The sequence below is a fragment of the Dasypus novemcinctus genome, chromosome 12, assembly GCF_030445035.2.
Source record: "Dasypus novemcinctus isolate mDasNov1 chromosome 12, mDasNov1.1.hap2, whole genome shotgun sequence".
NCBI classification, from domain to species: Eukaryota; Metazoa; Chordata; class Mammalia; order Cingulata; family Dasypodidae; genus Dasypus; species Dasypus novemcinctus.
Window position 1 is genome coordinate 100,080,940 of NC_080684.1, and position 26,331 is coordinate 100,107,270.

General features: G+C 41.7%; 1 protein-coding gene across 18 annotated transcripts in view; it reads left to right on the top strand.

The window, feature by feature from the left end:
* Positions 1-26,331, top strand: part of TNRC6B (trinucleotide repeat containing adaptor 6B) — a 283,298-nt gene that overhangs the window by 152,882 nt on the left and 104,085 nt on the right. For 2 of the 18 annotated variants that reach the window (XM_058309153.2, XM_058309160.2), the window contains exon 1: positions 19,702-19,734. The exons of the other annotated variants lie outside the window; for them this stretch is intronic. The gene's annotated coding sequence lies outside the window, so the exon portion shown is untranslated. Of the gene's footprint in view, positions 1-19,701; positions 19,735-26,331 lie in introns of those variants that run through there. 18 annotated transcript variants of the gene reach the window in all.

Below are 26,331 nucleotides of genomic sequence, written 5' to 3' on the forward strand. Positions count from 1 at the left end.
ATGTCCAAAGACCTGGCACCTGGTCTCTTATTTAGTGTCTTTCCCCTTTGCTCTATCCCCCTTTGTTAAATAAACCAGAACGTCTTTTATTGCCCTATAAAACGCCTCCATTCTTTCTCATGACTACCTGAATCTTGAAGCGTGTGCCGTGATTGCACAGTGAACATCAATCTGGACAAGGGCAAGATCAGCACGGAGCCTTTTCTTTTTATTAAAATCCCTACATTCCTTTGGTCTGATGTTCTCTCTTCATGCTCTCCAGTTTCCTTCAGGCTCTGCCTCTGTGATGTAGCCACATTTGCTTGGCTGCTTTTCATACATTCTGTGTTTTGCATAAAAAGGTTCTCAGCAGTTTCAAGTGAATTGATCTTAGAGTTTACAAGGCAAAGGAGAAAATAAAATATGGGACTTTTTCCTTCAGTTTGATTATTCTGAGTCTACATATGTAAATTCTGTTTATTTAACCAAGCTATTAATATTTTGATTCAAAAGACAGATAAAATAGCTTTATACAGTGCTATTGAATTAAAGTAGATGATACAGCAGTGACTTTCGTTCATTGACCTTGGGATTTGTTTTAAAACTTCAGAAAATTATAATATATTCACTCACTCATTCAGCAAATAATTATTATCAGCTATGTGCCAGGTAGCAGGGTAAGTACTAGTGTAGGAGTAGTATGAAGATTTTCTCCAGGCACTATGGAAGTTAATGTGAGGAGCCTGGCTGGAGCTAGGTGTCTGGTGATTACAAAGGAGGGACACCTAACCCAAATAGAGGAACAGCTTGTTCAAAGGCCCTGAGGCAAGAGAGCACATTGGAATGTTTGGGGAACTGCATATAGAGTACTTTGAAGTGGCTGCCTGGATGATTTGGAAAATGAGAGGGAAGCTAAAAAGAGAAAACTCTAGCTAGATGGAGAAGATATTTGGAAATATTTCGAAGTCTTTTATCTGGAGAGCAATTGGAATAGTTTTAAGTAGGGATGTCACTGGTGTGGTTTGGAATTTTGAAAGATAACTCTAATTGCGTCCTGGAAAATGGATAGGGGGTTGAGCATAAGACCAGATGATATTGTAGTAATCCCAGATAATTGTGGCCTGAGCCGTCAGCTTAGTTGAAAGTAGATGAATTACAGGGACATTCAGGGAGATTTCACAGGACTTGATCACTAATTATAAGAAGGTGGAGGTTGGTGGAGCTAAGGATGACACTGTGTCTCTGCTCTGGGTAAAAGGATAGGTGTTGGTGCTTTCACCGAGTTAGGGTCAATTTAAATGAGAGACAAGTATGGGGTCGAGATAAAGAGTTCAGTTTTAGAGTTATTGACTCTTGGAAAGAAAGATTTGAGAATCATCAGTAGCCTCAGGTTTACAAAGATCTTTCCTTTTTAAGTTGATTTCTTTGGTAAGATAGCCAAAGGTGGTGTGCCAGGTGCTGACGGGTGCTGTTAATTAAGGGGGAACTATTTTATAAAGAAGATAAGGATATATACTGCTCTGTTACTATAGTGGTTATCATTAGGAATACCAAACGAGTTTGAGAGAGGAGAACAACTAGTTATCTGGGTTCATCAGAGAAGACTTGAGAATTCCTTGTGTCTGAACTGAGCCTTAAAGATTGGGTGGAATTGTGATACCAGAGGACATGGTATTTTTGCCAGAGGAAGGCAAAGGAGAACTAGGTCTGTTCAGGGAGAATTGGTAGGAGGTTGGAATATGTGTAGGGGAGTTGGGCAGAGGCAAGGGCTTCACATTGCCTGAGTAGTTGGATTGCTGTGGTAAACGGGGAACCTGTTGAAAATTTGATAGGAGGTTGATCCAGATGGTATTTTGAGAATAATATGTAATATTGCAGTAGGGCAAAGGAGGATTTAAAGGGGAAGGGGACAAAAAGATAACTTTAGAATCAGGGAGGCCAGTGAGGAGGCCGGAGCTTTTGTGAAAGGGCCTGCTATAAGGTGGTGGCACTGGGGCTGAAAAAAAGGGACCAGAGACTCCAGGTTTTCACAGTGAATGATGGGAATCTTCAGCAGAAATTAAGATGATGAATTCTAGGTCAGACATACTGAGTTTAAGATGATGGGATTTCCACATGGAATTATTTAGCAGGCAGCTGGCAATGTACAGCTGCAGTTTAAAAAGGGGTCAGAAGGAGAGATAAGAATTGGAAGTCTTCCACATAGAAGTGATAGTTGAAGCTGAGGGAGTGGATGAGGTCACCATGGGAGTGTAGAGAATAGAAAAGAGAACTGAGATTGGGCCTTTGGGGACAGGAAGAGAAACAGGATCTGGGAAAGGATTAAAAGAAAGGTGGCTGTGTAGGACGACAGTCAGTGGTCACTGAAGATGAGGGAAGACTTTTCAATCACGGGCGGGTGTGGGCAGCAGTTTTAGGTGCTGCACAGGAAGAAGAGTATTTGGTTATGGCAGTGTTCCCAAACCTGATCTGGGAGGTGTTCCATTGGGAATCATGAAGTTATGTCCAGTAGAAATAGAATGTGTTATTAACATGTGTTATTTAACATTTTCCAGTGGTGACATTAAAAAATGTGAAAAGAAACAGATGAAATTAATTTTAGTAATAGGACATATTTTATATAACCCATTATATGCAAAATATTATCAACTTAACATGTAATTGATTTTAAGATTTGAGATATTTGCAATCTTATTCAGATACCAAGCCTTGAAAATCTGATGTGTGTTTTACACTTAGAACTCATTTCGGTTTGAACATTAAATTTTCATAGGAAATGAATTTAGATTGAGATTTTATAAAATTTACAGTTGAAAAGGTAGATTAACCTAGTCAAGTTTTTCAAACATACATAAGTTTTCCAGTAATTAAAATGAGGATCATGGGAAGCAGATGTGGCCCAATGGATAGGGCGTCTGCCTACCACATGGGAGGTCCAAGGTTCAAACCCAGGACCTCCTGACCCATGTGATGAGCTGGCCCACGCGCAGTGCTGATGCGCGCAAGGAGTGCCCTACCACGCAGGGGTGTCCCCTGTGTAGGGGAGCCCCACACGCAAGGAGTGTGCCCCATAAGGAGAGCCACCCAGGAATGCCCCATAAGGAGAGCCTGCCCAGGAGTGGCGCCGTACACACAGAGAGCTGACACAGCAAGATGATGCAACAAAAAGAGACACAGATTCCAGGTGCCTCTGACAAGAATACAAGTGGACACAGAAGTACACCCAGCAAATGGACACAGAGGGCAGACAACTGGGGGTGTGGGGGCGGGGAAGGGGAGAGAAATAAATTTTAAAAATGAGGATCAGTTTTAAATTTTAATTTTAAATTAAAATGAAATAAAATTTAAAATTCAGTTTCTCCATCAGACTAGCCTCATTACAAGATGAACTAACCACATATGGCTACCATATTGGGATAGCACAGAGTTATGCAACATAAACTAGGTTACTTACAGCTAATGTGGTCTCTGGAAATATCTGGAATGACTTTTTACCATCGCAAAGCATTTCACAGGAATAATGTTCCTTCAGAACACATCAGGTTATTTATTTATAAAAATGCACAAAATCTAAAATTTAAAACAGGAATTTAAAAAGTGGTTTGGCTAAGGTCAGCATAATGGCACAATGGTAGAAGTTCATAAACATTCCAGGTTGTGGCATATTTCTGAAATGCTAGGCGTGGAGGTGATTTTGAAAAACAAATTCAGTTGGAGGGGTGGGAGCACTCCCTACCTTTGTGTAAATTTCATTTGAACTCTGAAACCAGTGAGATAATGGTTACAAGTGGGGGAAGTGCGAAATTAGGTTCATGTGTTTTAAGTCAGTGGTGGTCCTAGCCTCCTAGTATCAGTGGAGGTGTGTGGGGAAGAAAGGGTACCTGCGGGCTAATTATTTTGTGCTATATCTCATTTCTCTTTGGTGATAGGCAGACTGTTTGACTTAGACTTATCACACTCATTTTGTATTCCTTGCGATCCTGGGTCAGTACGATTCATATATACTTAATTTGGGTTCTCCTTTTTCGTTTATGAAAAATGGGTTCAAATTTTTTTTTAAATTTAATCTCATTGACTTAAGACTACTTTGTAGTTACTAAACAGACCTTCTAAGTAGTAACCAGTAAACATAGAAACAGACTTGAATTCTGCTTGGAATTAAACCCTGTTCATTCTGGAGGGTGAGCGTTGGTGTTTAGTTGCTGCATAATTTTATTTTAGCAGACAGAGAGAGGCATAGTCTTTTCTGAAGTGCCCTGCAGGAGTTGGGTTGTCAGCTATTCTGTGACGGCCTGCCTTGTTGTTTAATTAATCCCTTACGTTTTTGTTTTCCTTTAGAAGTGCATTTTGGTTACCCATTTATGCCTTTGTAAAAACCAGATTGGATAGTGATGGTTGCCCTTTAATGCCTTAAGAAGACCCAAGACCAGGAAACGTATTTGGCCCAATGGATAGGGCATCACCTACCACATGGGAGGTCCAGGGTTCAAACCCAGGGCTTCCTGACCCGTGTGATGAGCTGGCCCAGCCATGCATAGTGCTGATGCGCGCAAGGAATGCCCTACCACGCAGGGGTGTCCCCCGCAAAGGGGAGCCCCATGTGCAACGAGTGCACCCCGTAAGGAAAGCCGCCCAGTGCGAAAAAAGTGCAGCCTGCCCAGGAATGGTGCCGCGCACACATGGAGAGCTGACGCAGCAAGATGACGCAACAAAAAGAGACACAGATTCCCACAGAAGAACACACAGTGAATGGACACAGAGAGCACACAACTGAGGGAGTGTAGGGGGGAGGGAGATAAATAAAAATAAATCTTTAAAAAAAATAAAAATAAAAAAGAAGACCCAAGACCTAGCAAAAGATTTACCTCTACCCCACAGGAATCTGAAGCAGATAGGTTTGTGATCAGTAATTGCCTTTCAGTGCCATTGTTTCTTTTACCCCTTTACTTACAGAAAATAATTGCTGTTCTTTTATGTCAAGAAGTTCCTACTTAGAAGCTTAAGTCAGATAATTGGGTAACTTACAGCAGTGGCCTTCAAACTTTTTGGTTGGATCCACTGAAAGAAATATAACTGGTGTTGTAGACTGTACGCTTGTGAATGAATACTCTAAGACAGAAGTATTTACTTTCTGATACTATGTGTAATGCATTCTGATCTATTCAAGCTCTTTTTGTTAAAAGAAAAAAAAAGTTCATCCTCAGTCACTAAATTGATTTAATGATCCACTAGGAGCTGTCTCCCTGCAATTTGAAAAAGTTGGGGTTTATTTTGTTTTGTTTTGTTTTGGGGGGTGGACACTTGTGGTTCACCATTCCAGGATATGATCTCTAGTTTTGTTGGTCTTGAGAATCAAATCCACTCAATTTTAACACCAGCCAAATTCATACGCAATTTATCTTCAAGTGTTTATTACTTCATTATATATATGGTAGATGGATGTTTCTGGTGACCAGAATATTGTCGCTTCCATTCATATCAAAAGGAGTTGATGATCCATATTGAGGGAGATGAGATATAAATATAGGGAAGCGGGTATGGCTCAACTGATAGAGCATCTACCCACCATATAGGAGGTCCAGGGTTCAAACCCTGTGAACTGGCCCACACTCAAGAAGTGCCTTGGCACACAGGGGTGTCCCATGCATAGGGGAGCCCCATGCACAAGGAATGTGCCCCGCAAGGAGAGCTGCCCTGTGTGAAAAAAGCACAGCCCACCCAGGAGTGGCCCGTACACATGGAGAGCTGATGCAGTAAGATGGCAACAAAAAAGACAGAGATTCCTGGTGCCGCGGAGAATGCAGGCAGACACAAAAGAACACACAGCAAATGGTCACGAGAGCAGACAATGCGGGGGTGGGAGGGGAGAGAAATGAGTAAAATAAATCTTTTTTTTTTTTTTAAAGATATAAATATATACAGATATATTTTCCAGATTTTAAAGGAACTATTCCCCCAAAATAGGAAACAATTTCTTCTCGGATTATCTATTCTCTCTTGGAAAAAACCCCACAGACCATACTGCTAAGCTCTTTTTTGGGGGGTAGGGGGGATGGGGACGGCTCTCCCTTTTTTCCAGGTTCCATAAAGATCCATCTCTCAACTATTGCTAAATCCTTATTTCAGACAAGGCACACACTTCAGTAGAGTCGATTAGCTCAGCATTTCCCACTAATAGGGATATTAATAGATTTGCCGGCAAAAAAGGTTTCTTTCCTGATTAAGTTGAATTAAACTGGTCTTGCTTAAGGCAGGTCTTCCAAAGGTGAATGTGTATATAAAATCTTTTCTTAAAGTACGCAGGTTTTTTTGTTCTTGGTTTTTAGCCTCAATTTGGGGAAATGCATGGCTAGCTTTTAGCTTTTAGCTTTACCCTCTTTTTCAATTCAGTTATCCCTTTCTATGAAACTACATCTTAATCAGCAAGCTGAATTTGGTATTTCCCAAGTCTCTTCAGATACACTTTAACATAGTGGTTCCCAGTCTAGGGAATCCAAACACTTTAAACCATGCTGGGATCCAACATTAGTTTCCAGTTTTAAATTTGTCAAGGAAAAGGCATTTTTAAAAACTCGCCACATAGTATTATTATTTCAAGTGGAAAAAAAATTTAACAAGAAAGATAGAAAGGGCAATCTCAGAATAAGAATCATCTTATTAAATTGAATATGTTCAGCTTTACAAAAACCATTATATTGTTTCCTTTTATCTTTATTAAAATTTTTCTCATAGATCAGCATAGGTACTGAAGTTTAGTGTTTGGAAACCACAACATAATTATGGACCATCTCTTAACATGTACTACAGTTAACTGTGTGCTTGCTGGTTTTTATTAGTGTAACTCATAGAAATAAACCTTCAAATTCTGGGGCTACCTTCCTTCATTCTTACTGACTGCAGTGATGATGATTTTCATTGATTCACACTTTGAAAAGAAATTATTTTGTTCCCTCTGAATGTACTGTAAGCTGAGATAACCATTCTATCTTAATGTAAATAAAGAAAAAAAGAAACCAACCAACGCTGTTAGGTACAGAGCAGTCGTAGAATCTAGAATAATCATCAAAACCTATAGAAACGTTTATCTGATTTAATGAGGTATACAGTCATGATGTAAAAACAGCAAAAAGATCACAAGACTAAATAGTATTATTTAAATACTTTGTAACCAACCTGTGAGCATTTCATGAGCTATGAATAATGATCATGAGATTTTTCCATCATATTTTGTACATTTTAATTTTTATGTCTGTCATTCCACTCTCACATTTTAAATGACAGAAGCCTTAAATCTGGCAACCTCACATCAAATGCTCCCCCATCCCTTTCTCCCAGGGAATGAGGTTCGTTTTGTATCTTAGCTACACTTTATTCCTGTAATCAAGAGGAGCCTAGGCACCTCTCTATAAGCCAAACTCAGCACGTAAACTCAACATCTTCCCCTCACACCCGAAGTGGACATGACTTCCAGGGATGAGCCTCTCTGGCACCGAGGAGGGGTTCATTCCCAAGTGCCAACCAGGAATGCATTTGGAAAAAGACTTTGACCAAAAGAGGGGAATATTAAATACAAATGAGTTTTATGGCTAAGAGATTTCAAAGTGAGTCAGGTCATCATTCCAGAAGTTACACATAATGCATGTCGTAGGAGAATCTCCCTGGTTGCTGCAGTCAACAGTGCAAGCAGGAGGGCTCCTGATGGCTCTAGAGATATCTGGACACTATAGGCAGGGCAGGTACCCCAGGAATTCGGCACCCTGTCAGTGGGCCTTACCTTGGAATATAAGATAACCTATCCCCCAGTATATTGGAGTTGGACTCATTTATAATTTTCCTGCACATGGTTCTTATGCCCCTTTTGTTTGAACCTGTAATTAGCTCTACACCCATTAAATTTGTGTCCCACAGAGTTAATAATTCCAGCTGTTAATATGCCAGTTGAGCCTTGAATCTCAGCAGAGTTGCAGCCAACACCTACCTTCCAATTCATTAGTCTCACCCAGGACAACTAACTCAAGGATAATGATGGACAACACCCATCCCAGAAAGCTGTATCTACAACTGCGAACAGGGCAGTTCCACCCATCTGCCCCATGGGATCTAAGTCCCCTCTTAGTCAGAAGCAGAGTAGGCCTCACCATCCCCAGATCCTCAAGACTGAGGAATGAACAAACATAAGGGGCAATTACAACAATGGACTAAAGTAGATTTAATATAATACTAGTTATGGAAGAACTTGTAACATTGATATAAAGTCAGTGGTCACCAAAGGTTCTGAGGGGAGGGAGAGGAAAGAATAGGTGTATCATGGGGCATTTTGGGGACATTGAAATTGTTCTGCATGATGTTGCCATTATACATTTTGTCAAAACCTATAAAATTGTGCTGTGGAAAGTGTAAACCATTATGTAAACTATAGACCATGGTTAGTAATACTTCCATACGTGTTCATCAACTATAACAAATGTACCACACAAATGAAAGATGTTGTTAATGGGGGAAGTGGGGGAGGGGGAGGGGATGAGGTGTGTGGGAATCCCCTATGTATTTGATGTAACATTTATGTAATCTAAAGTGTCTTAAAAAAATTTTATAAAAATTATAAAAAAGAAAAGAGGAGCCTAGCCACTCACTGGCCTGCCTCCTCTCTGATACTGTTATCAGCTGATGGTGCAAGTGGAGGCCCAAGCAAGGGCTTTGGCTCCTCATACTGAAGAGTCCTGGGGCAGAGAGAGAGAGGGAGTGGAAGTTAGGATGAACTGTGTCTGGTGATTGGAAGTGGGAACATACTGGATGGACAGGAGTTTGAGCAGGGTATAATCTAGGTTCTCGGTTCTTGGAAGGTATTTAATTATTACTTAAATATTTATTGAGCATGTATGATGTATCAGGCACTGTTATGATGCTGGGAATACAAAGGTGAAAAAGACCCGACTTTGGAATTAAACCAGTAATGTAAACGAATAGTCACACAGTGAGGCTGCCTGTAATAAAGATAGAAGCGTGATGATGAGAGATCCGAGAAGTTGGAGAGGCCCGTGAGTCTGGGAAGTCTCCACCGAAGAGGTAATATTTGAGCTGGTAAAAGAGGAGTGGTTTGGCAGAGGGGATGTTGAGTGAATGGGGTGGTATTGTACAGTGGTTAAGGACTCAAATTCTGAAGGCAGGACACCTCTGTGAACCTGGTCATGTAACTTCTTCATCTCTGTATCTCAGCGTTTTCATTGGGAGATGGGGATAATAATAATACTTACCTCCAAGAATGGTTGTGAAAGTTAAATGAAAATTTTAGCACATTGCTACTGTTTTCCTTGTTATTGTTGTTAGCACTTCGTATGGAGAAAATAGCATAAATAAAGACAAGGAATTAGGAAAAATTCTGGAAAATGGGGCGACATTAGTGGGACAGAAGAAAATGAAAGGGTAGCTTAGAAATTTAGCTTTTATCTTGTAAGAAATATTTTATCATTGGCATGTATCACCTGATCTCCATGGTAAGTATCTGATGGAGGGGGAGAGATTGGGACACACAGTTAAAGCAAGAGGTTGTGATTGGAGAACGCAAATTAAAAGATGGAAAGGAAAAAGGTCAGATTTTAGAAGCACTTCTGAAGTGGAATCTATTGGCTACGATGTGAAAGAGGGAGGCTTTGTGGGTAAGCCCCAGGCTGGGTGAGTGGGCGGTGCCATGAACTGGGATGGGTGTTCAGTGGCTGCTGCCAGGTGCATCTTGCTCTGGATATGTTTTAGGTGTTTGTAGGGAATTTAGTGTAACTTGGCAAGTGGAAATAAGGGTCTGGAGCTCAAAAGAGAGTTTGGAAGTAATTGACGTAGAGAGAGGAAGGTGGGCGCTAGGCCCGCCCAGGAGTGACCTGATCCCTTCACAGAGATGATCAGAAGAGTGGATGAGAACAGAAAAGTGTGTGGCACAAGAGAAACTGGACCAGAAAAAGTTTAGGGGAAGTAAAGGATAGTCCTCAGGGCTTCTGCTCCAGGGTTAAGCCCTAAGTGCAGGGTGTTAGAATCGGCCTTGAGGGGCTCAGTGCGTCTTGGTCCATTGAGGCCCAGCACGTTGTTGTTGATCCAGCTTGCCATGTTGTCACATCAGGACATCTCCTCACAGGTTTGGTTGTTGGTTGGTTGGTTGGTTTTGTTTTTGTTTTTTTAAACAAATCAATTTTATTGATACACAACAATAAAGCATACAGTTCACCCAAAGAGTACAATCAGTGGTATTTGCTATAATCACATAGTTGTGCGCTCACTTCAGTCATTATTAGAGCATTTTCATTATTTCAATAATAATAAACAAAAAATGGACAAACAAAATTCCTTACCTCTCAGTCTCTCTATGCTTCTCTCAATGTTCATAGCTACTGTTTCTTGCTGTTCTATCCAAAGTATATAATCATTGGCTTTTCGTGTAATCACAGTCCTCACAAATTTTCATGTCTCTTTCTGTTGCTAACTGGGGCAATTCCAGGACAGGGACTGGTTAATGCACCTGTCTGTAATCCACACACAGTCTCTGACACACACAGTGGGTGCTCAGGGAGCGTTGTTGGGTGAATAAATGAATCAAGGATCATTTGAATTAACTCAACAAATACTTTTCAAGTGCCTTTTGTGTGCCAGAAACTACGCTAGGTTCTGTAAACTGATAAAGCAGTAAGCAAAATAGGTAAAGGGCCTCTCTGCCCTGTGGAGCTTACATTGTAGAGCATGACTAGGAAGGCCGAGGGGAAGGGGCAAGTAGAGAAGTGACGATTGATCCCAGTATCTTAGTCCTCTCTGTACATAGAACCTGGCACCTGGTAGACATCTGATACAGTTCATTTACTTGAACATAAGAGAGAGAGTCAGACAAGTGACGCAAGGCCGGGTGGGAGGTGGGGAATTTGCTGCATAGTTGAATGGGTTAGCCTTGGAGAGGGAAAACTACATTTGGAAGTGGAAGGAAGGATGTTTGAGGGAGTTTCCCTGGAAGTATTTACCATCTCTGTAAAATAAGCCCGAAGAAAGATGAAAATATTTGCAACAGCGCACCCCTCTCCCTCCAAGAAAGAACTGAGGGAGGTATGAAAAAGAGGACCATCTAGTAGAGAGAGGAAAGTCTTTATTTGTAACTGCAGTGATCTGTGGCTGTACAGATTTTTCTTCAGCAAGTGATGGTGAAGAACAAGGTGTTAAGATTCCTCTAAAGCAGAAAAGGATTGGTGTATGTTTAGGTTGGGGGGTAACCAGGGAGTAAAGTCTTTCAGGGGGTGCTGATAAGTGTTGGGAAGAATCAGGCTTGACAAAAGCCTGGAGAAATAGGAATGTAAAGAATCTGGGTTGGAGGAGTTTTAGTGGAAGGGCAAGATACTACTTCCTGTCTGCTTCCTATAATGAGGTACTCTGTTCTAAGTGCTAAGTATTTAATCTTCACAAAGATGATATGAGCTGCCATTATTACCCCTATTTTACAGATGAGGAAGGTGAAGCATAGAGATTCAGTATCTTGCCTATAGGTAGAAAGTGATAGAGGCAGCCTTGGCTGCTGAGTTCGTATGCCTGAGCAATTCACTGTACTTGCTGAACCTGTGGTTGGTGCTAGGGTTGGTGCATACTCAGGGGACTTGAATCTCTGGACTGCCCATGTGCCAGCTGGACCCTGAGCCTCAGCAGAGTTGCAACTCCTACTCTGGTTCATTGGATTTACCCAAATTAGCTAACAGGGAGGCGAAGATGGTCAAACACCACACCAGGGAATCAAGAGTGCCAACAGAGAAGTGGGCTTGGCTCAGTGGATAGGGTGTACGTCTACCACATGGGAGGTCCGGTACGTCTACCACATGGTAGGTCCGCGGTTCAGACCCCGGGCGTCCTTGACCTGTGTGGAGCTGGCCCATGCGCTGTGCTGATTCAGCACGCAAGGAGTGCCCTGCCACACAAGGGTGCCCCCCGCGTAGGGGAGCCTCACGCGCAAGGAGCGCACCCGGTAAGGAGAACCGCCCAGCACGAAAAAAGTGCAGCCTGCCCAGGAATGGCGCTGCACACATGGAGAGCTGACGCAGCAAGATGACGTAGCAAAAAGAGACGTAGATTCCCATGCCGCTGACAACAGCAGCGGACAAAGAGAAGAACACACAGCAAATTGACACAAAGAACAGACAACTGGAGGGGGGAGAAGGGGAGAGAAAGAAATAAAATAAATCTTTAAAAAAAGAGAGTGCCAGCAACTGCAAGCAGAGGAATTGAATCTATCATCCATGTGGAATCTAAGCCCCCTCTTGATCTAGAGGTGGAGTGGACATCACCATCCCAGGGCCCACAGGATGGAGGAATAAAATATGGATTAGAGTGGACTTACTGATATTCTACTATAAAACTATTGTGACTAGTGAAAGAAGAAATTGTAGCATTGAGGTGGAGAAAGTGGCCACAGTAGTTGCTGAGGGCAGGGAGAAGGAAGAAGAGATATGATGTAGGGGCATTTTTGGAACTTTGAGTTGTCCTAAATGATATTGCAGGGTCAGATGCTGAACTTTATATATCCTGCCATAACCCACTGAATGTGCTGGGGAAGGGTGTGAACTACAGGGTAAACTATTATCTATGTGGTGCAGCAGTGCTCCAAAATGTGTTCACCAAATGCGATGCGATGAGTGTGCCACAATGATGGAGGAGGTTGCTGGTGTCGGAGGAGTGGGAGGGGGGGTATACGGGAACCTCTTATATATTATTTTTTCTCTCCCCCTCCCCCAGTTGTCTGCTCTCTCTGACCATTCACTGTGTGTTCTTCTGTGTCCGCTTGAATTCTTGTCAGCAGCGTAGGGAATCTGTGTCTTTTTTTGCTGCTTCAGTTCTCCATATGTGCAGCGCCATTCCTGAGCAGGCTGCACTTTCGCGCTGGGCGGCTCTCCTTACGGAGTGCACTCCTTGCGTGTGGGGCTCCCCTACGTAGGGGACACCCCTGCGTGGCAGGGCACTCCTTGCGCGCATCAGCACTGCGCATGGGCCAGCTCCACATGGGTCAAGGAGGCCCAGGGTTTGAACCGCAGACCTCCCATGTGGTAGGTGGACACCCTATCCGTTGGGCCAAATCCGCTTCCTTCTTATATTTTTTAGTGTAACTTTTTGTGTGTGATGTATGTATCTTCAAAACAAAATACAATTTACAAAAATGATGCGGTGGGGGTGTGGGGAGTGGGATATATGGGAACCTCATGTTTTTTATGTTTTTTATTTCATGTTTTTTAATGTAACGTTCTTTGTGATCTATTAACTTTAATTTTAAAAAGTGTAAAAACATAAAATAAAAGTGACCTGAACTGAGAGAAAAAAAAAGTAGAAACTGAATAAGCACAAAGCTTCTCCCAAGCTAAGTAGTTTAGCAATAGCTTCTGAAGTTGCTGGGCCAGCTTTCCTTCTAGGATAGAAATCTTTTTCCCACCTGCTTTGTTCATGCCTGAAAGTTCTTCAGTAGGAAACAAAGAAAGGCTAACATTTCACAATTAGGGAAAACTTTGAATGCAAATGAATCTGTGGATTCTTTGAGGTGCAGCACCTTGTCTGTCTGCCTTGCCTGTTTTAGAAATACTAATAGTGTCTGCTGGATTTCGAAGGATACAGTTCCTGGTTTGACAAGCATAGGCATGCGTACTCTTCCTTGGGAGAGTTGCATAGACTCTTCTAGATAACTAGTTGGACTTCTGTTGGGCGAAGAAGTTAGTCCCCATCCCTGTGTCCTCCACTTGCATGTGAGACCTGTGATGGATCACTCAGGGCCTTAGGCCCCTTAAACCCAAGGGAGACACCCTTTAACCACTGTCTGGAGGCCGTTTGGAAGCACAAAGCCCTTGCAGATGAAACTAGTGGACGGTTTTATCCTTGTGCATGGAGAAAGAATTATTGTAGAGATAACAATATATATTCATGGTACGTCAGCATTTTGTTTGCATTCTTTTAATACCTGGCTTCTTTGTTGAGGAAGTTTGAAATGAAGACTGCTTTTATCCTCCATTTCTTCAATGTAAACAGATTTTAATGGTTTTAGAAGAAACAGCATCCCAGAACCACATAATCTTACCTGCCAGGCAAGTGTAGATAGTTCACATATTTAAAATACAGAGCAATTAGATCATGTGGCATTATTTTACTGGCAATTTTTAGATTTACTCATTTATCCTAATGTTTTCCCTTGAGGCCATGTGTTTGAAATGACTTACCTGCGGGACCTTTCCAGTTCTGCTTGGTTCACTATTAGGGACTGGCTTTTGGTCTTTATTTATTTATTTTTTTAAACTTTGCTAGGATGGCCCACTGTCCATCATATTATTAACACCTTTGTTTGTTTTGTGTGTGTGTGGTTTTTTAAAAGATTTTTTAGTTTTTTATTTATTGCCTCTCCTCACCTCATGCTCACTGTCTGCTCTCTGTGTCCATTCGCTGTGCTTTCTTCTGTCTGCTTGTGTCCCTTTACTGCGTCATCTTGCTGTGCCAGCTCTCCGTGCTCCTGGGCACAGGCTGTCAGCTCTGCTGGGCACAGGCTGTCAGCTCTCTGCAGGCGCTGGCCATCAAGCTCTCCATGGGCGTGGCCGTCAGCTCTCCGCAGGCACGGGCCAGCTTTCCTTCACAAGGAGGCCCTGGGACGCGAACCCAATTGAGCCACATCTACTTCCCAACACTTTTGTTGTAAAAATTGCTTCCCTCTAAATGTTTTTTTTTTAATTAATTTATTTACTTTATTTATTTTATCCCCCCCACCCCTAATGGTTCTCTTGTTTATCTGCTCAGTTTACCCACCTTCTCCAGGAGGCATCAGGAACCAAACCTGGGACCTCCCACATGGCAGGCAAGTGCTCCAACAGCCTGAGCCACATCTGCTCCCATGAGCCACAGCCTCTGCTGGCCTGTGGCGTCTGCTCATTTTGGCGTCTGCTCATTTAGGTGTCTGCTCATGGTAGCAGGTGCTGGTATCTGGCATGTTGCTGTGGGTGTGGGTGTCTGCTTGTCTTCTTTAGGAAGCACCGGAACCTGAACCAGGACCTCTTGTGTGGTAGGCAGGCGCCCAACTGGTTGAGCTACATTTGCTTCCCTAAATGGGTTTTTATTTTTTATTTTTTCTCTTTTTTTTTTTAAGATTTATTTATTTTTATTTATTTCTCTCCCCTCCCCCCTCCATTGCCTGCTCTCTGTGTCCATCCACTGTACACTCCTCCCTGACCACTTCTCTCCTTGTCAGTGGCACCAGGAATCTGTGCTTCCCTTTGTTGTGTCATCTTGTTGTGTCAGCTCTCCGTGTGTGCAACGCCATTCCTGGGCAAGCTAGACATTCTTTCGCGCTGGGCGGCTTTCCCTATGGGGTGCACTTCTTGCTCATGGGGCTTCCCTATGCGGGGGACACCCCTGCATGGCACGGCACTCCCTGCGTGCATCAGCACTGCACGTGGGCCAGCTGCACACGGGTCAAGGAGGCCCGGGGTTTGAACTGCAGACCTCCCATGTGGTAGGCGGATGCCCTAACCGCTGGGCCAAGTCCACTTCCCCCTAAATGGGCTTTTAATAACTTGATCATCTTCTGTCAGGTGTCAAACCCTAATAGTTAATTCAATCATGTTCCTCCAGTGTTCAGAAAGATATACAGATTAACCCAGATTAGTTAAATGACATAGTTACAGTCTTTTTATTAATGAAAAAAAAAAAGATGTGAAAAAAATACTTAATCATATCTCACAAAACCAAAACCTATGTTCTTTTCTCTTTTTTTTTAATCTTTAGGATTAATATAGTATCTTCTTTGTTTTTGCTACAAAGGTACTACATTTGCAGTCATACATGGAAAAACGTAACTCATGTAATTTACAGACTTAACTACTCTGTATGTAACTACAGAGTCTGTAAATTACATGAGTTACGTTTTTCCATGTGTCACTGCCTTCTTAGCACCTTGTGGTAGAAGAATATTCTGGTGGCGGACTTGGCCCAGTGGTTAGGACGTCCGTTTACCACATGGGAGGTCCGCGTTTCAAACCCCAGGCCTCCTTGACCCGTGTGGAGCTGGCCCACACACAGTGCAAAGAGTGCCCTGCCACGCAGGGGTGTCCCCCTCGTAGGGGAGCCCCACGCACAAGGAGTGCGCCTCGTAAGGAGAGCTGCCCAGCACAAAAGAAAGTGCAGCCTGCCCAAGAATGGCACCACACACACAGAGAGCCGACACAACAAGATGACGCAACAAAAGGAAAAAGGAAAACACAGATTCCCGTTCCGCTGACAACAACAGAAGTGGACAAAGAACACGCAACAAATGGACACAGAAAACAGACAACCGGGGTGGGTGGGGAAGGGGAGATACATAAATAAATCTTTAAGGAAAAAAAGAAAGAATATTCTACATTTATATTATTAACCACAATCCTCATCTACTGCCAAAATCATTGTTATACATTCCCTATACTGTCCTTCATCTGTCCTCCAACTAACATTAATCTTCCTAGACTACTCCTTTCAGCCATAATCACATCCATAAATCAACAGTTTTGTTACTCATTATAATGTGTTTCCATCAAGTCCATCCGTTACCACATATTTACAGTTGACCTTATTAAACATTCCAGATACATCCAGCATCATTTCCCCCTTCTCAATCCACATTCCATCTCTCACCAACCTACACTTCCTAGTCCAACTCCGTAAATCTACTTATTATATTTAGTTCATATCAGTGAGACTATACAATATTCATCCTTTTGTGCCTGACTTCTTTCACATAATATCCTCAGGGTTCCTCCATGTTACCATATGCTTCTCCAAACAATTTATTTTTACAGCTTAATAGTATTCCATTGTATGTATATACCACATCTTGTTTATCCATCTGTTGACAGACACTTCGGTTGTTTCCATCTTTTAGCAATTGTGACTAATGCTGCTATGATTATTGGTATACAAATATCTGTTCATATCCTTACTTTCAGTTCTTCTGAATATATTCCTAGTACTGGGATTGCTGGCTCATATGGCAGTTATATATTTAGTTTCCTGAGGAACTGCCAAACTGTCCTCCACAGAGGCTGACCATTTTATACTCCCACCAACAGTAAAGGAGTGTTCCTGTTTCTCCACATCCTCTCTAGCACTTGCGGTTTTCTGTTATTGTTGTTGTTTTTTATAATGGCCATTCTTTATGGTGTGAAATGTTATCTCATTGTAGTTCTTTTTTTTTTTTCATTGTAGTTTTGATCTGAATTTACAGATGTTGAGCATCTTTTCATGTGTCTTTTGGCCATTTGTATTTCCACTTTGGAAAAATGTCTGTTTAATCTTTTGTCCATTTTTTAATTGGGTTGTTGATAAGTTTGTGATTTCTTTATATTAACATGGAAACAATTACTTGTTAGATATCTGGTTTCCAAAGATTTTATTCCCTGTTGAGTTTGTCTGCCTTTTCACCTTTTTAACAAAATTGTGTGAAATATAAAAGTTTAATTTCAAGGCAGTCTCATTTATCTATTTTTTCTTTCGTTGCTCATGATGTGGGTGTTAGGTCCAAGAAACTATCACCAACCACAAGATCTTGAAGATGTTTCCCTACATTTTCTTCTAGGAGTTTTATGGTTCTAGTTTTTATGTTTGGGTCCTTGTTCCATTTTGAATTATGGATATCCAGTTTTTCTAGCACCATTTGTTGAATAGGCTGTTCTGACCCAGCTGAGTAGGTTTGACATCTTTGTCAAAAATCACTTGATCATACATATGAGGGTCTATTTCCAGAACACTTTATTTGATTCCAAATAATTTATTTGATTTATTTATTTGATTAATCTGTCAGTGCCAGTACCATGTAGTTTTTACCACTGTGGCTGAATAGTATGCTTTGAAGTTGGGAAGTGAGAGTCCTCCAACTGTTCTTTTTTAAGATATTTTTGGCCATTTGGGGATCCTTACCCTTCCAGATAAATTTGATAATTGACTTTTCCAATTCTACAGAGAGGGATATTGGAATTTTTATCAGGGTTACATCTGTAGATCAGTCTGGGTAGAATTAACATCTTAATATTTTGTCTTCCATTCATTAACACCGAATATTCCTCCATTTATTTGGATCATCTTTGATATCTTTTAGCAATGTTTTATAGTTTTCTGAATATAGGTCTTTTATGCCCTTGGTTAAGTTTATTTCTAAATATTGATTCCTTAAGTCGTTGTTATAAATGGAATTTTTTTCTGACTTCCTTCACAGATTTTTTTTTTTTTTAAGATTTTTATTTCTCACCCCCGCCCCAATTGTCTGTTCTCTGTGTCCATTTACTGCGTGTTCTGTTTGTCTGCTTCTGTTGTTGTCAGTGGCACAGGAATCTGTGTTTCTTTTTTGTTGCATCATCTTGTGTCAGCTCTCCGTGTGTGTGGCACCATTCCTGGGCAGGCTGCACTTTCTTTCGCGCTGGGCGGCTCTCCTTACGGGTGCACTCCTTGGTTCTGGAGCTCCCCTTCGCGGGGGACACCCCTATGTGACAGGGCACTCCTTGCACGCATCAGCGCTGCGCATGGGCCAGCTCCACACAGGTCAAGGAGGCCCGGGGTTTGAACCATGGACCTCCCTTGTGGTAGAGGATGCCCTATCCACTCGGCCAAGTCCGCTTCCCTCACAGATTGTGTATTGGTAGTGTGTACAAACATAATTGATTTTTGCATATTAATCTCTATCCTGCCACTTTGCTAAAATCATCTATACATTCTGATAGTTTTGTTGTGGGTTTTTGGGATTTTCTAGGTATAGGATCATATCATCAGTAAATAGTGAAGGTTTTATTTCTTCCTTTCCTATTTGGGTGCCTTTTATTTATTTTTCTTGCCTAATTGCTCTGGCTAGAACGTCTAACATAATATTGAATAACAGTGGAAAGAGTGGGCATCCTTGTCTTGTTCCCAGTCTCAGCAGGAAAGCTTCTAGTCTTTCATCATTGGGTACATGTTAGCTGTGGGAGTTGAGTTACTTGTTGGAATTAGATGAGATAAAAGTAACCTGGACAGAACTTTTTAGGAATAATGCTTCTATAACTTGTTGAGCTGCCTTTTGTCTGGTATTTTATTTTTTTTTATTTGAAATTGCTTGAATAAAAAAATAAAAAATAAACTATTAAAAAATCCTAATATTTGTCTAAATATTTAATACTTAGGTAGAGAATCTACCACTGAGCTGAGTACATTCAGTGGTCCCAACACCCTCAGACCAAGCTTCGTTTGAGTCTCTAAGACTAGTTGGCAGCTTTATTTTGGAAGTCAAGGTAGAAAATATCTATTTATTCCTCAGTCCTCCAATACTGATACTGATACTACACTCCTGGGAAAGTAATCAGTTGGTTTGCTTGTTTTTAGGTCGTGAAACTCTTGCTAGTGTTTATGTTTTCTCTTGTTTTGGTTCAGGGCAGTGATAGGACAGACAAGGTTTAAGTGGGTAGTTAAGACGCACTTTCTTCAATAGGTTCTCTTTGAGGCTCTGTGTGATAAAATTTAAGAACATTGCTCTGAAATCATTGTTTTTCCATGAGGCTCTGTGCTGGAAAGGACATGAACTAATATTTATTAAGTGCTTTATATATAGCAGGTACTTTACATATAGTCCTCATGGAAACCTGATAGAGAGAATGGTGTTCTCTTCATAAGAAAAATGGAGAACAGAAAGCTTGGTAATCAGGTTGAAGCCACATAAACTCCATCATGTGTTCTCTTTCTAGGCCGTCTTATATGCATTGCAGAATCTCGTTTGATTGGGTGAGTCCCTGTTTGATAATGTTGTAAGTAAAATATGGACATGGATGATGGAAACTGAGGGCTTTATAGGGCTCTTTGGCACTGCATCCATAAGGTATATCAGAGCACAGTGTGACCTGCTCTCCAGGGCTGCAGAGCCAGAGACCATTGGGGGCAAGTCCTGGGTGGCCACTGAGACATTTTTTCTTTTGAGTAGAATGACAGATAACCAAGACTTGAAAAAGGGAAATCACCAAACGATAAAAAACTTTATTTCAGATGATTAATTGAAGGGCCAAATTGAACAAGAGACATTTTAAAAGGATCTTAACGAATCATGTTTAAGTAGTAACTCTTAAAGTGTAATCAAATAGAGGGCTTCTCAAAGCTATAATGGAGAAAATAGAAATCATTTGTAATTAGACAATAATTAAAGGCAAGTACATGCCCAGTGATTTTAAAGTGCTCAAAAACAATTAGTTTTCTTAAGTAGGTTAAACATTTGGGTTACAAGCTTGTTTACACTGTTCCTTAACTTAGCAAACCAGTTCTTCATAGATGATGCAAAGGTGAACTTTAATGTGTCTATCTGAATTATTACAAATTCTAATTTAATGGATACTCTTCTTAAAAAGATACTTTTGCATTATTCTTCTTTTAAAAAGTAATGATTCTTGGGAAGCGGACTTGGCCCAATGGATAAGACGTCCACCTACCACATGAGAGGTCCATGGTTCAAACCCCAGGCCTCCTTGACCCGTGTGGAGCTGGCCCATGCACAGTGCTGATGCGCGCAAGGAGTTCTGTGCCACGCAGGGGTGTCCCCCGCGTAGGGGAGCCCCACGCTCAAGGAGTGCATCGCGCAAGGAGAGCCACCCAGCGCGAAAGAAAGTGCAGCCTGCCCAGGAATGGCCCCACACACATAGAGAGCTAACACAACAAGATGACACAACAAAAAGAAAAAAAGAAACACAGATTCCTGGTGCCACTGATAAGGATAGAAGCGGTCACAGAAGAACACACAGCAAATGGACACAGAGAGCAGACAACTGGGGGGGAGGAATAAATTTTTAAAAATATTTAAAAAAATAAATAAAAGCAATAATTCTTCTCTAATTCTTCTTCCTGATCATTTCGACCCTAAAGTTTATTAGTAGCCAGAGCAAGATAGGTGCTTGGCAAAGTGTGTCAGAGCCTGAGTAGGCTGAGGAGGGTCCCTCATAAAGGGGGAGTCCAGTATGGGGTATCAGAGCAAGGGTGAGAAGAACATCCATGTGGGGGAAAGGGTGGCAGCAGCAATGGGAGATTGGTTAAATATAGAAGGGTTGATCAAATAGGTAAATATATATGTTAAGGATAACAGCAGCCAGCTCTCACTGTTGGAGAAAGGAGTTACAGATCAAGAGGGGAAACCAGAATGAACTCTTTTAGACTGGAATCAGAAATATTGGTATGAACTCGTGGCTTATAATGGGTGTGTATTTATATATATCCGTAGGTGCATACATAAATCTGTCCACAGGGAGAATGAATGTGCCTGGGAGCAGCAATATCCCAGTGGCAGTGAGCATATCAGGTACCCAAATCTTAACTTCTAAATACTATTTTCTCCTAAAAGGAACCCCAGCTTCTTGGAGAACTGGCTGATTTACAGTATTGGGTCAGCAAAGTTTAAGATGAAACAGGGAAGTCCTCAGAGAATGATGAAGACATGTCAAAAGGACACTGAAGCCAGTTTTTGAAGACTTTCCCATTGGCCAAATCTGAAATATTTTAAATGATTGCCATGATTAAAATTTCACCTATGGGAAGCAGATGTTGCTCAAGAGATTGGGCTCCTGCCTACCACATGGGAGGTGCCAGGTTCGGTTCCTGGTGCCTCCTATAGAAAGCAAGCAAGACAGCGAGCTGATGTGACAGGCTGGCACAGCAAGCTGATGCAACAAGATGATACAACAAGAGACACAAAGAGGAAGCATAATCAGAGACACAACAAAGCAGGAAGTGGAAGTGGCTCAAGCGATTGAGCACCTGTCTCCCACATGGGAGATCCCAGGTTCGATTCCCGGTGCCTCTTAAAGAAATGATGAGCAGACACAGAGAGCAAACAGCAAGGGTAAACAACAAGGGAGGGAATAAATAAATAAAATAAATCTTAAGGAAACAAAACAAACGACTTACTTTGCAAGAAAACCCGTGTATGGATTCATGAATAAATTCAGAGTTTGAGGAATGGATTAATTAAATTTCGAAGTACCTTACACAAAATACTTACTTATACAAAGGGGAATAAGAGTAACTTGATAGTGGAGAAAACTGGCCGACGCCATCTTAATCAGTTGATCCAAGTGAACATTACCAGTAATGAGACAAACTGATCTTTTGCCATAAGACCATTGCTAGGAGAAGAAGTGAAACTTGAATGGGGCTTGAGGACAAATGGAGAGTAATATGTCAGTGTTGACTTCTGGTTTTGATGGTTGTAGTGTAGTTATATAGGCATATGTTTATGGGAAAACATACTAAATATTTGGGGTGATAAGACATTCAAATTGGCAGTTTACCCTCCGTGGTTCAGAGAGAAAAAAGTTCTTTGTTGCATTGCAGCTTTTCTATAAGTTTGAAGTTTTTTTTTTTTTTCCAAAAATCCAAAAACGATTTAAAAAGTAGTGCTCAAAATTTAAACCATGAAAAGTGCAATTCAGGAAGCGGACTTGGCCCAATGGAAAGGGCGTCCACCTACCACATGGGAGGTCCGCGGTTCAAATCCCGGGCCTCCTTGACTCCTGGACTCCCTGACAGCGCCATGTGGAGCTGGCCCATGCACAGTGCTGATACGCACAAGGAGTGCCGTGCCACACAGGGGTTTCCCCCGTGTATGGGGAGCCCCATGCACAAGGAGTGCGAATGGACACAGAGCAGATAACTGGGGCGGGGGGCGGGAAGGGGAGAGAAATAAAAAAATAAATAAAAAGTTCAATTAAACTCCCTGGAGATACTATTGTTAATGGCTGCTTGTCTAGGCTTTTTTTTTTTAACAAGTATATATGTATATTTTTAAATTTTGATTTCTCTTCCCTCTCCCCCCCACCCCGCCCAGTTGTCTGCACTCTCTGTCCATTCGCTATGTATTCTTTTGTGACCTCTTCTATCCTTATCAGTGGCACTGGGAATCTGTTTCCTTTTGTTACATCATCTTGTTGTGTCAGCTCTCCGTGTGTGCGACACCATTCCTGGGCAGGCTGCACTTTCTTTCGCGCTGGGTGGCTCTCCTTAACGGGGTGCACTCCTTGTGCGTGGGGCTCCCCTACACAGGGGACACCCCTGCGTGGAAGGGCACTCCTTGCGCGCATCAGCATTGCGCATGGGCCAGCTCCACATGGGTCAAGGAGGCGCCCGGGGTTTGAACCACAGATCTCCCATGTGGTAGGCAGACACCCTATCCATTGGGCCAAGTCCGTTTCCTTGTCTAGGCATTTTATTTGTATGTGGATGTATATGTATATATATTGTAGATCATATTGAATGCTTACTAAGTGCCAGGCACACTGCCAGTTCTAGAAATTACAGTGGTCACCATTCAAAAGGCACAGCCTTTGCCCCCCATAGTATCTTTGAGGTATGCTGTTGCTGGAAGGTACCATCATTCCTCTAAGTTGTCACACCTGAATGACAGTGGAATGCAATGGTTGGAGCTTGAGCTCTAAATTCCTGTCCCTGCCCTGCTGGCAGCTGTGAAGTGCTCACTTCACTGTGCCTTGGTTTCCTTATTTGTAGATTGGGAGTGTTACCAATCTCCATCAAATAGGACTGTTGTGAGAACTTTATGAGTAATACAAGTGAAGTGCTCACACTTGTGCCTGGCACATGATAAGACCTCAGTAAATGTTAGCTATTATTGATGAACATTTCAGTTATCATTTTTTCCTTTATAAATAATCTTAAAATTGCTTTGTGCACATTTTTTCATACTTAAAAGCTTTAGAAGCTTTTCAAAATATTTGGTGATTTTTCTGTTGTGCCTCTTTGTTTTTAATGAATTTATTAGTTTGTTAGAATGATGTGAAAAAATGAAAAACTAAATAGGGAATGAGAAATGGGAGCTTTATTTGTCTGAAATTCTGTGTCACATAGAACTGGAACTTGAACAATATGGAATATGAGATACTGGCTTAATTCCAGATTTATCTCTTCTCAACTGTTGGTCTACTAACAATGTTGCTTTCTATGGAAATTTGCCTGTCTTCAAATAATGCAATTATAGAATAGCTAAATTACCAGGAAATGTCAAGTAACTTTTTCTTAAATAGCATAAGCCAAGAAAGTGTTATACATAAGGTTTTTAGAACTTTCCCTGATAGATTTTGTAAGTCTGAGAAAGGAGTTGATATTATTCACTTATTCTAAAGGCATTTAATTTTGTGTTTATATTCCTGTGTACCTTGCTTTACCAAACTCAGTATATAAATGCATTACCTTCCCCCCAGCTTGGGAAATGACTCCCAGGGATGAGCCTCCCTGGCACCAAGGGATTGTTATCAAGTACCCATTAGCAATGCAACTGGAAAAAGACCTTGACCCAAAGAGGGAAAGGGTAAAGACAAATGAGTTTATATGGCTAAGAGACTTCAAAGGAGTCAGAAGGTCATTCCAGAGGTTATGCTTATGCTCGTCTCAGCAGGATCTTATTGAATGCCAAAGTAAATATTGCCTCAAATAGTAGGACTCCTGAAAGCTCTGGAGACATCCAGACACTATAGTCAGGGCAGACAGCTCAGGAGTTTGGTACCCTGCCAGCGGGCCCTACTTTGGAATTTATGCCCTCCAGTGTGACTGGACTCAGTTGTGCCTCCCTACACATGGCTCTTCTGCCCCTTCTATTTGAACCTATAGTTAGTACTAGAATTGATAGGTGTATGTCCAGGAAACTTAAATCTTTGGCTTGTCTATGTACCAGCTGGGTCCTGAATTTCAACAGATTTGCAGCACCTACTCTCTAGTTCATTGGACTCACCTAGAACAACTAACAAGGATATGAGGAAGGATAACAACCATCCCAAGAAACAGAGAGAGTCTGCAACTGAAAGCAAGGTAATCCCAACCATCTGCCCCATGGAATCTAAGCTCCCTCTCAATTAGAGGCAGAGTGGGCATCACCATCACAGAATCCTCAGGATTGGGGAATGAACAATGGACTAGAGTAGACTCACTGTTATTCTACTATAGGCTTATTGTGATTCTAGCAATGGAAGAACTTTTATCATTGATGTGGAGGCAGTGACCACTGGAGGTTCCGAGGGAGGGAGAGGGAAAAATAGATTTGGGGGCATTACTCAAACTTGGGAATTGTCCTGAATGACATTGCAATGACTAGTACAGGCCATTATATATCTTTTAATAACTTAAAAAAATGTGTGGGAGGGAGTGTTAACTACAAAGTAAACTATAATCCATACTTAGTGGCATGCTCCAAAATGTGTTCATCAATTGTAACAAATGTACCACACTAATGAAGGATGTTGATAATGTGGGAAAATGTGGGAGGGCTAGGGAGTGAAGCATATGGGAGTCCACTATATTTTTTATGTAACATTTATGTAATCTAAGTATCTTTTAAAAAAACAAACCTGAATAGGATTTTAAAATCTCAAAATGGCTACTTTTTTTGCCACTGGCAGACCTGTTTTTAAATGACCAGGAGTGGGTTAAATCAAAATGTTGGTGAAAACCTGGGTAAGATGAAAGGAACTAACAAGAAAAGTAAAAAAGTGTGGAGAAAAGATGGATGGAAATTCATATAGGACAGGAGATATGCTAAAAAACTAGTAAGCAAACGGGAGTCTTTCCTTTTTTCAATCCATTACTTGGATTAATCTGATTAATGTATTTCCTTGAGATAGCAAATGGCTTATTTCTCAGTTTGTAGAGACATAGCTCACAGTGCTAGATTATAACCCCCTCTAGCTTCGGGGGTAGCATAGTGTTTTGCCCATATCACTGGCCCAGATGGTGCTGTGTTTTGTTTTGTTTTTTGGGGGGGAGCTTTTTAAAGATTTATTTTATTTTATTTTATTATTTATTTATTTATTTCTCTCTCTCTCTCTCCTTCCCTGCTCTCCTGTTGTCTGCCATCTGTGTCCATTCGCTGTGTGTTCTTCCGTTTCTTCTTGCATTTTTGGCGGTACGGAATCTCTCTCTCTCTCTTTGTTGCATCATCTTGCTGTGTCAGCTCTCCGTATGTGTGGTGCCACTCCTGGTAGACTGCACTTTTTTCGCATGGGGCGGCTCAGTGGGGGGCGCACTCCTCACGCATGGGGCTCCCCTACATGGGGGATACCCCTGCATAGCATGACACTTCTTGCGCACAGCAGTGTTGCATGTGGGGCAGCTCACCACACGGGCCAGGAGGCCCTGGGTTTGAACCCCGAACCTCCTATATGGTAGGAGGACATGTTTATCAGTTGAGCCACATCCGCTTCCCTGGTGCTCTGGTTTTTGAAGATGTGTTGACGGGTCCCATCCATAGAATATTTGCTGCAGTAGCAACAGCAATGGACTGAGTAGAGGGATGAGTGGAGGTGGAAGGGAATGCTTCAGATCCATGTGAGCGTCTATCCA